At 36.2% G+C, this 10,946-nt stretch overlaps 1 protein-coding gene across 3 annotated transcripts in view; it reads right to left on the reverse strand.

Annotated features, from left to right (window-relative positions):
- KMT2E (lysine methyltransferase 2E (inactive)) overlaps window positions 1-10,946 on the reverse strand; it is an 85,343-nt gene that overhangs the window by 63,059 nt on the left and 11,338 nt on the right. For 2 of the 3 annotated variants that reach the window (XM_045289016.1, XM_004702601.4), the window contains exon 2: window positions 237-309. The exons of the other annotated variant lie outside the window; for it this stretch is intronic. The gene's annotated coding sequence lies outside the window, so the exon portion shown is untranslated. The remainder of the gene's footprint in view (window positions 1-236; window positions 310-10,946) is intronic. 3 annotated transcript variants of the gene reach the window in all.

The following is a 10,946-nucleotide window of genomic DNA, read 5'->3' on the forward strand; positions in this document are numbered from 1 at the left end:
ATCTAATCATTGTATCTTTAAAAGAGCAGGGGAAGAGGACTCAATATAGTAAACAGAACAACTTTTAACATAGGCATATATAAAGAAAAATAGATAAGTTCAACACAATCCAACAATTACTACACAAAGTTTCCACGTGAACCTCAAAACTGGTCATCCAACAGGCAAGTAAAACACATACAAAATACATTGAGAATAAATGTCAGCCATTAAAGATATAATATAAAAGGAAATACCATGAGATGTCTGGTAAATCTGAGGTCCAAGAAAGAATAAATGTCTTCACAAAACCTGCTATCCAGAATAGACCTAGAAACCAAGTGAACATAGGAGTATTGAGCTATTTTCAAATGACATAAAATTACAGGTACTTCTGACTAATATGGCACCTAAAGCCAAAGGTACTCCCACCAAGACAAAAGCCAATTCTTACAAGGATAAATTTATTTCTCATGTAATTACACAAATGAATGTAAACACATGTGAAAGCAACAAGCAAAACTAAATATCACATTAACGGGGGGGGGGGGGCAGGACTGGGAAAATATAGCATCAAATACAAATTTGGTAAACAACAATATTAAACACACAAATTTAAAAATCAAACCCCAAATAAAATCCTAAAGAAAGAAAATGCGGTAAAAGAAAAAGCAATTAAAGTAGAAGAGTCTATTAGGAAAAAAGTAGAAAAGGAGTCTGCTGTCAAAAAGTAAAGATAACAAAGAACTGGAAAGATGAAATATGGTCTCCAAAAGGCAGAAAGGTTAAAACCATGAAGAAGAAAAAAAAATTTCTAAATCTACAAATAAATGGGCCTAATCAATCTTCTTCAGGGAAGGGCCATTACTGTTATCTTTCTGTCCTTTATAAGAGCCTTGCACAGTGCTCAGTAACTACTTAAAATTAGTTTAATGGGTATATTTTGAATGACTTAAAGAATAAAGTGAAATTTTGGCTTAATTACTAATGAAAATAAACATGAAATGGTAGGACACCTTGCACCCAAGATTTCCATATAAATTGGAACTTAAACTATCCTCATTACACAATTTAGACTTTATTTCAAAGAAGTTGACTAAGATGTAACAAAGAAGCTGCTTGATCCAGATCTACTCTAAGGTCTTGGTACCACTGAGCTGACTCCAGCTCAGAGAGCCCAGTTGGCAGAGCGGAACTGCACTATTGGGCTTCCAAGGCTGTAATCTTGGAAACAGTCAAGTCTCTTTCCAGCAGAGCTACCATTTCATTGCTCGGGGCTCAACTGTAAATGGACGGTCTGGTTGATGATCTTATAATCATTAATCTATTAACAGATTACTCATGGTAATCAAAATAATAGAATAAATATCAGATTCTTAAAAGCTAAAATGAAAATTTGGCAGCATAAAATTATGTATTTCTCCAATAAGATAGACACTAACCATCAGATAGTGTTCCAGGAACATTTAATCCTGATCTATACTCAAGCCTCTCTACCCATCCATTACAATGACAGCAAGTACTTACTGAGAGCTTTCACTGTTTAATCCTCACTGGTCTATAAAACCTACTGCCACGGAGTCAATCCCAACTCAGAAGGACCTTATAGGGTAGAGTACAAAGGTTTCCAATCCTATAATCTTTACAGAAGCAGGTTAGGGAGTTTGAACTGAGCCTGCCATTAGTAGCCTAGTGCATAATCAATTATGCCACCAGGACTCTTTAATAAACCTATAAAACTCACTGAGTCAATTCCAACTCACAACACTATATAGATTTTCTGAGGCTGTATATCTTTAAAGAAGCACATTGCTTTATCTGTCTTCTGGGAGCAGTTGATGGGTTTGAACTGCTAACCCAACATTTACCCAACAGCAGCACCAGGGCTCTTTCATAAACTAATAAGAAAGTTATGATTACCACCACCCCCATCTTACAGATGAGGCAGAGGACTTAAACTTGTCCATAGTTCAGAGCTGTAAATTTCAATCAGGATATAAACTCTAATACTTTGCCTACACATTAATGTCCTTGAAATTTTAAAAAGGTGATTGGTAAAATATGTAATCTAGAGTTTACAGCTAACGAAAAAATAAATGACAACAGTCTCTCTCTAAATGGGCCATTTTTTGATTCAGTTAAAGTTTTTAAGTGCTTCATTGTAACATAGTTAGTACAAGACCAGGCAATTGTTACTTACTGAACTCAGTATCAAAGTAGCAATGCTTCAGCAGTCATACACTGCCACTTAGTAGTAACTATTAAAAACAACTTATTCTCTAGTAGCTGAAAATGGGACTACTCAGAATAGATTCCCGAATTACTTCAAGCGGTGAGTGTGGCACTTAATTAAGTGTTAGATATGATTGATTATCAAGTAAAATTATTGGGAATTAAATATACTGAGGAAAAGTTCTTAAAAGATGAATATTGGAGAACAACACTTACACCTATAAATGTCAAATAAGTGATTTAAGAGTTTCTGATTTTTACCAGTGTTTATTTTTTGTCAGTAAAAGAATGGGGTGCTTCTGTATTTTCTGCAAGTTCAGAGAATGTTAGAATTTCACTTAAAAATTCAATGGCCAAATAAAATAAAACAAAAATTCAATGGCCAACTCCCTTTATTACACACATCAAACATTAGAAGAGTTTCGATTAATTCCTTATGCTAAAATTCTGTTTTCAGAATAACAGTAAAATAAATAGGCCACCTGGACCCTGAAAGGTTAATGAGTATCATAGTTTGCACGTGACTACCAACCTAAATGTTGATATGAACACACAGAGGAAATTCCTGACAATCTGTTAAAGGTTTCAACCAAAAAATTAAAAAAGGGGGGTGGGGAGCAATTCTACATTCTATAATCTAAAGGTTGTTATTAACTCAATGGCAGTGGGTTTGGATATGATTTTGATTTTTGGACCCTGAAATCCATTTTATAAAATTTGAACCCAAACAAGATTTGTTTTTCTGATAAGTCATTTGAAGAATAAGCTAACAGCAATTTTCATAATATAATCCCAGGGAGCATCAAATCACCCTTATTTAATCAAGAATGAAGTACTTTCCCCGATCAGTCAGTATTTTTTGGAACTCAATAATGGCTTAATTTTCAACTTTTTCTTATTAGAGGTTTTGGGAGCTTTTTAAAAAGAGAACTGATGAGGGATCGTGGTTAAGTATCAACAAGAGCTACCTTTAAAAGTTTTAAAACCTATTAAAAATACATGTATAAATTTACTGAATCAAATCAATTCCACACACAACATAAATTTGATATACTCACTGCTGTCTGTCTAGTCAATTCTAAATCATAACAATCCTAGTAGCACTTCCCATACTGTAAATCTTTACAGGAGCAAATAGCCTCACCTTTTTTCCCAAGGTACAACTGGTAGGTTTGAACTGCCAACTTTGTGGTCAGCAGCCCAATGCCCACAGAACCAGAAGAACTCCTTAAATGTGATATAGTGGGCAAAAATTCTCATTTTGTAGCTTGGCTGAGATGATAGATAAAGGAGGCTATACATATGAAAAATCTGCATAAAATCAGATTTTTTAATGAAATCTTACACAAAAACTTAGGGATCTATCATGGCTCTAAGAAGAAAAGTAGTTTTAATCTCCTATGCTTTTCCAGTGATTGCTAATGTCGACTTGTAGTGCTCTGTTGAGGAAGCTACGGCCAGATGTAATGGGAGAATACTACAACTGATTAATGATGCCTGCCTGTGGGTACAACAGGCATCTTGCACCTTACACTTGCTATGTCTGTGGTTAAAGATTATGGTAGGGGAATGCACCTCCCTACACATCTTTCACCTAACAGTTATGGGGAAAGCCTAAGGGTTTCTGAAGAACAGTGTGAAAATCACAGGCAAACCTCCCCCCAAAATAATTTATTTCAGAGGACAACACTGAAGCTGCAGCTCAGGGAGAGGGACATGTCTGAAATGAGAAGGGGGAGGAAGAGAGAGTGGAACACATGCTGACCCACCAAGTCTTGAGGACGATATCCCCACTCAGAGCAGCCAATCCACAGAGAAGACCATATGGCTGGCCCCAGTATGAGACACGACAGCCCTCACTGACCCATAGCCCTACAAGGGACAACACTGGAGACACAGTGTAGGAATTCCACCCGATCTGATCCCACCACACTGAGGCAAAACACTAAGGGCGTGCAACAGAACAGTAAGGGGAACCAAGCAACGAAGTCCCCAGGGAATACCAAAAATAGACTTTGGGGCCAGGGCTTGGCACCCCATCAGACGCGACTGGAAAACACCCCTAAAGGCCAACAAACAGTCTTTGAACTAATGACAGGCTTTTCTTTTTTGTTGTTGTTGGGTTTTTTGTGTCACTGACTTTTTGTTGTTGTTTTGTTTTCTTTTGTTGCTTGGTTTTGCAGCTCTGTCTTGTTTTTGTGCATGTTATTATCTCTGGAAGTCTGTCTAAATAAGATAGGCTGGATGAACAATCTGGAAGAAAAAAACAATGGGACCTACGGTTCCAGGGGGAACATGGGAGAAGGGGAGGTAGGGGGAAAGGAAGTGGTGTTAACAAACCCAAGGACAAGGGAACAAGTGATCCAAATCAGTGGAGGCCTGGTAGGGCATGATCAAGAGTAATGTAACTAAGAGGAATTACTGAAACCCAAATGAAGGCTGAGCATGATAGTGGGACAAGAGAAAAGTAAAAGTAAATAGAGGAAAGAGCTAGGAGGCAAAGAGCATTTATAGAGGTCTAAATACAGGCATGTACATATGTAAATATATTTATATATGAGGATGGGGAAATAGATGTGCATATATTTATAAGTTTAGTATTAAGGTAGCAGATGGACTTTGGGCCTCCACTCAAGTACTCCCTCAATGCAAGAACACTTTGTTCTATTAAACTGGCATTCCATGATACTCACCTTCCCAACACAAATTGCTGAATACAAATGGGTGCATAAGCAAATGGGGTGAGGAAAGCTGATGGTGCCCGACTATCAAGAGATATAGCGCCTGGGGTCTTAAAGGCTTGGAGGTAAACAAGCGGCCATCCAGTTCAGAAGTAACAAAGCCCACATAGAAGAAGCACACCAGCCAGTGTTATCACGAGGTGTCAAAGGGATCAGGTATCAGGCATCAAAGAACAAAAAATTAAAACATTGAGTGCAGACCCAAGAACTGGACATCCCCTTACAGAAGGGCTGAGGGGCAGAAACGAACCAGTCAGGGTGCAGTGTAGTAAAGATCAAACATACAACTTTCCTCTAGTTCCTAAATGCTTCCCCCCACCCCCCACCCACTAGCGTGATCCCAATTCTACCTTACAAATCTGGCTAGACCAGAGGATGTACACTGGTACAGATAGGAACTGGGAACACAGGGAATTCAGGACAGATAATCCCTTCAGGACCAGTGCCGAGAGTGGCAATACTGGGACGGTGGAGTGAAGGTGGGGTGAAAAGGGGGAACTGATTGCAAGGATCTACATATAACCTCCTCCCTAGGGGATGGACAACAGAAAAGTGGGTGAAGGGAGACACTGGACAGTGTAAGATATGACAAAATAATAATTTATAAATTACCAAGGGTTCATGGGGGAGGTGGGAGGGAGAGGAATAAATGAGCTGATGCCAAGGGCTTAAGGGAAGAGCAATGTTTTGAGAGTGTTGAGGGCAGCGAATGTACAAATATGCTTTACACAATTGATGCATAGACTGTGATGAGTTGTATGAGCGCCCAATAAAATGATTTTTTAAGTGATTTTATATTTGTAATTATTTTTAAAAATTACTGGCAAAATATTTTCACTTGTAAATTCTACTTATCCAAAACATAGAAATGAACACTTTCCAAAGAGCAGTGAACACTTTCCAAAGAGTAGTGTTAAAATCTGTTTTAATTAAAATATTAGAAAAAAATTAACCACTGTGCCCCAACTCTGTAAACAGTTTACCCATTATTCATTCAACATACACAGACTTTTCAAAGCTTTAAGTAAGTATTCTAGCAGTTAAGGACCAATACAATACCCACTGTCATCAAATCAATTCCAACTCATAGGGACCCAATAGGGGAGAGAAGAACTGGTCTAGAAACAGTGGTTCTCAACCTGTGGGTCATGACCCCTTTTGGGGTAGAACAATCTTTTCACAGGGGTCACCCGATTCATAACAGTAGCAAAATGACAATTATGAAGTAGCAATGAAAATTATTTTATGGTTGGGAGCGGGGGGTCACCACAACATGAACTGTATTAAAGGGTCGCAGCATTACAAAGGTTGAGAACCACTGGGAAGGTCTGTGAGGCAATTAACTATTCAGGAGAGCAGAAAATCTCATCCTTCTCCCCCTGAGCCACTGGTAGGTTTGAACGGCTGACTTTGTGGTTAACTGCCCAAAGAAAAATCCACTACACCACCAGGGCTCCTTAAACTAAAGGCAGTAGACAACATTTTATATGCTTTCATCCTTAATCTCATGTACAACAAGATCCTCATTTTACAGGGTTAAAAGTTGTCCTCTAACTCTATTCTGAATCCATTTTTTTCCCCACACAACAGAAATTAAGTCCTTCCCTTCTCCCAAAACAATGTGTACCCCAATCTAATTAATAAGATTGATTTTCCCCTAGTCCTATCATCTATATTTTATCTGAGATCTGGGAAACCAGAATGATTTTTTAAAGTAGTTTTTCTTCCTAGTCTAAATAGAACTTAGGGCAAGAGACAACGTGAATATGGGAAGAAAAAAAGCCATTCCAGTATCTTTTCATTCTATTTTCCATTAATTTTTGAAGATCTCATATACGTTGAGATGTTAATTTTACCACGATTTTTCTCTACTTAAAAAATAGCATAGTTCAGTTACTTTAACTGTGACATATTTCATGTAACCATGTACCATACTAATTATTTCAATATGTAAATTATCTTAATATTCTTTTCAATATTAACATACTCATCATTCTTTTCAATTTTTCTAAAGTCATTTTGCTTCCCTTTTATATCTTTCACCCAGTAAAACTCTTCGTAAAATTTCAATGATCATTTATCCAACACTGCTTCCTTGAAGCCTTTCCAACTTGGACATCTGTCACAAACCAGCTTTGAGATCTCTAGTAGATCAACCACTGGAGAACTTCCTGCTTAAAAAAACAAACGACTTTTTAGAAAAACTAAGATATCTCAAAAGACCATTCTAGCTATAAACCTGTTCCACATTAATCTCTTCCTTTCCTAACCTCCCAAGGAATCCACTATCTATTGCTATGAAAAAAGGCATAGAAAACTTTATTAAAGAAACTATCCAAATGTCAAACTATTATTTCTCAACATACCCTCCACTTAAGCTTATTACTTCTAAGGGTAGTGTTTCCATCTCTCTAATCCTTCTCTGAAGAATTCTGTGCTCTTCGATTCAAACCATGTCAAAAATGGCAGTGTAGGCATCCCAAAGCCTTTGTTAATAATTTGTGCATTCTCATTATGTTGCCAAAAATTAATCCTTTGTAAGGATCACTGGAAAGCTATTAGAAATCAGAATATTTTTTAAATGGTTTATCTTACATCAAGAGGTCTAGTGGCATAGTCGGTGACACGTTAGGCTTCTAACCAAAAAGTCAGCAGTTCAAAACCACCTGCCACCTCTGAGGAAGGAAGAGACTTTCTGCTACTATAAAAATTTACAATCTAGGAAATCCAAAGGGTTTGTTTTACTCTGCCCCAAGAGGTTGCTATGAGTTGGAATCAATTCAATGGCAGTGGGTTTGGTTTGATTTTTATCTTACATAGTAAGCTTTTAAAAAAATCTATTTTAAAGTCAAAATCTTGAATTCAAATTCTTAATCAGTCACTCTTTAGCTATAATGGCCCTGGTAAACAAGTCTTTGTAGATGCTGCAGCGTTGCTATGCATGGTAAACTGAAAAGTACCCTACTAATGTTAGTTTTCTTGCCTCGTAGAAGATATGAAGATTCTATTATTCAATTCAATAATAACCAACTCCAATTACTATACTATTGACTCAAAAAGTAAAAAAAAAAAAAAAATCAAAGCTCCAACACTTGATGTTAAGATCTCACATGGATTCAAAATACTTACTTAAAGTTCTAAAGGCAAAGGGTAACCAATATGTAAGAGTAACTTAATTTCTAAGTATTCAAAAAGCCATAAAATGATCAAGGGGTCAAAATGAATTTTAAAAAGAAAAACTAAATGTAAATACTTTCTATGTTAAAATAATTTACTTCTTTAGCATTTTCCCATGTTAATTCCAAAATTAAGAATATTCAAAGACATTTCTTTTTCCTTATATATTAACATAAATAGAAAACAAACACACAAAACCCACTGTTACAACTAGAAAGATGAAGCTTGGAGAAAAAAGATTTATGTACTTACCCTGAAAAATGAACTGACTACCATTTATTTTGCACACAGTTTAATGGCTTTTATCAGGGAAAAAAAGGGCGGGGGCGATGTGTTGGTGAGAACATGTAGAAATTGGTGGGATAAAAAAGGTACAGATGCTATGGAAAACATTTTGGCATTTCCTTAGAAAGTAAATGTGGAATTGTCCACCTGCCCCAGCAATTGTACTGAAAGCAGAGTAAACAAAATGTGATATATATCTATACCCCCAAACCCCATTGTTACTGAGTCTATTCCAATTCACGGTTACCCTATAGCACAGAGCAAAAAATGTCTCTAGAGGGTTTTCATGGCTGTAAATCTTTACAGAAGCAGAATGCCACATCGTTCTTCCACAGTACAGATGGCAGGCTTGAATAGCCAACCTTTAAGCTTGTAGCTGAGTTCTTAGCCACTGTTCCACCAGGGCTCAATAGAATATTACTTAGCCATAAAGAGAAATAAAGCACTGATATATGCTATAGTGTAGATGAACATAGAAAACATTATGCTGAGTGAAATAAATAAGAAACCAAAAGACAAATATGCATTGCACAATTCCATGTTTATGAAATAGCTAGAATAAACAGAAGGAATAGAAACAAAAGTTTATTAGTGGTCACCAAGAGCTGGAAGGTGAGGGGAAACGAGGTTATTCTTGCTTGCTTACTGGGTTTCTGTTTGAGGTAATGAAAAGCATTAAGCAATGGATAGTGGTGATGTTTGCACAACATAGTGAATGTGGTTAGTCCCACTCAACTGCACACTTATAAGTGGTTAATTCAGCAAGTGCTTTGTTACATATTTTACCACCATAAAAATAAATGAATTATGGACTTAATAGTCTTTATTAGGAAAAATACCCAGTTATGTAAGTTTTACTAACTTATATCATGTTCAAGATGGGTTTTTAGAGTAGCTTGTCTTGAACAAGACATACAACCACTGAGAAACTTTATAATACAGCAAAAAACGGTAAGAGAAATAAAATATCAAGAATGTGGTTGAGTAATACAATGAGTTCTATAAATGACCAGTATATTTGGTAAGAGACAGGTTATACCCACTCCCACTTACAAATTTTATTGGAAAGATTTTTCCAAGTATGTATGTTTATGTATATGTGTGTGTGTATTTGAGGTTATCGACTATTTTTAAAAATGGACATGGAGGGGCGAAAAATGATTCATGAAGTTGGAGACTAAGCTAGAAATACTTTTTCCAGAATCCTTAATGAACTGTTTCCTTTTGGCAGTAAGAGACATAAATTTTACACTCCATGGGGTTGCTATGAATCAACGTCAACTCGACAGTAGATAACAAGTGGTATTTTTGCCTATACCAGCAGAATCTCTTTTTAAATACAATTAGTTAATAGGCAAATGTACAGTTAATACACACTAAATAATATAGCTAAATAGCTAATGTACAACTAGGTTATAAAACACCAGTTCCAGGCTAAACTTTAAAAAAACACACAAACTATTCCCAATGATAAAGGTCAACATAACAATTAGCTTCTTCTTGTAAAAAAAGATATGCCAAATCAGCAAACCAAAATCCATAGCTCCCATCATGCCTTCACAATGAATCTAGATTACAGTATTATCAGTTAGAGAGGTTCTTAAGAAGAGTTTACTTTAAATCTCACAAGATAACCTTTTTAAAGGTCACTGACTGGGTCTTGAAAAGTCATCATTGTATTCCAGAAGCATAAAAAATCTGTTTATCAGCCGTCTGAGCCGCCAATAAAATGATTTCTTAATAAAAAAAATAAGCACGATCTGCCCAAGATTAGGGTAATAAAGCCACAGCTTACAAGAAAAGAAAAAAAAAAGTTTATCAGTTGGGTCCTGTAAACCCCATTGAGCTAACCAGAAACAGATTATAAAATAGCATTTTTAGATTTTCACACTAAATGATGAAAGAAAATTGCAGAATATAGTACGATCCATCTAATTTCAGATTAAAAAATTTATCTAGATTTACATACACACATTAGGGACCAACAGTTTGTGTTTTATTGATTGGGCTGCCACCCACAAGGTCAGCATTTTGAAAACAACTCAATAGGAGATGAGGCTTTCTACTCCCATAAAGAGTTACCGTATTAGAAACCCACAGGGATAGATCTACACTGTCCTATAGGGTCATTATGAGTCAGGATCGACTAGATGGCAGTGAGTTTGGTTTATGGGTCTATCACAAACCAAACATTAAGAAAAAGTTGATGATCTAGTGTAAACCTTCTAATTTACAATTTAAAATAATTAAAGGGGGGAGGGAAAGAAACATTTCTATCATGTTAATAACCAAAGCAAACTTTTCAGTAGCTCTACCATAAAGTCCATACTCTAATCTTGGCATTCAAGGGTCACCACAAATTGAACTCAGTCTAGTATTGCTATAGTTCCAACCCAAGATCTTTATGCAAATAATGCATGAGTTTTAGAAACAAAAAAAAAAATCATCTTGAATTGGGATGTGGAAATGAATACGAAGAGTCTGCCATTGCTCAAAGATCAATTTTCCCTCATTCAGATTCCAAAAACAGAA

Source organism: Echinops telfairi, unplaced genomic scaffold, assembly GCF_000313985.2.
Source record: "Echinops telfairi isolate 266 unplaced genomic scaffold, ASM31398v2 ScPeMD7_23;HRSCAF=83, whole genome shotgun sequence".
Taxonomy (NCBI): domain Eukaryota; kingdom Metazoa; phylum Chordata; class Mammalia; order Afrosoricida; family Tenrecidae; genus Echinops; species Echinops telfairi.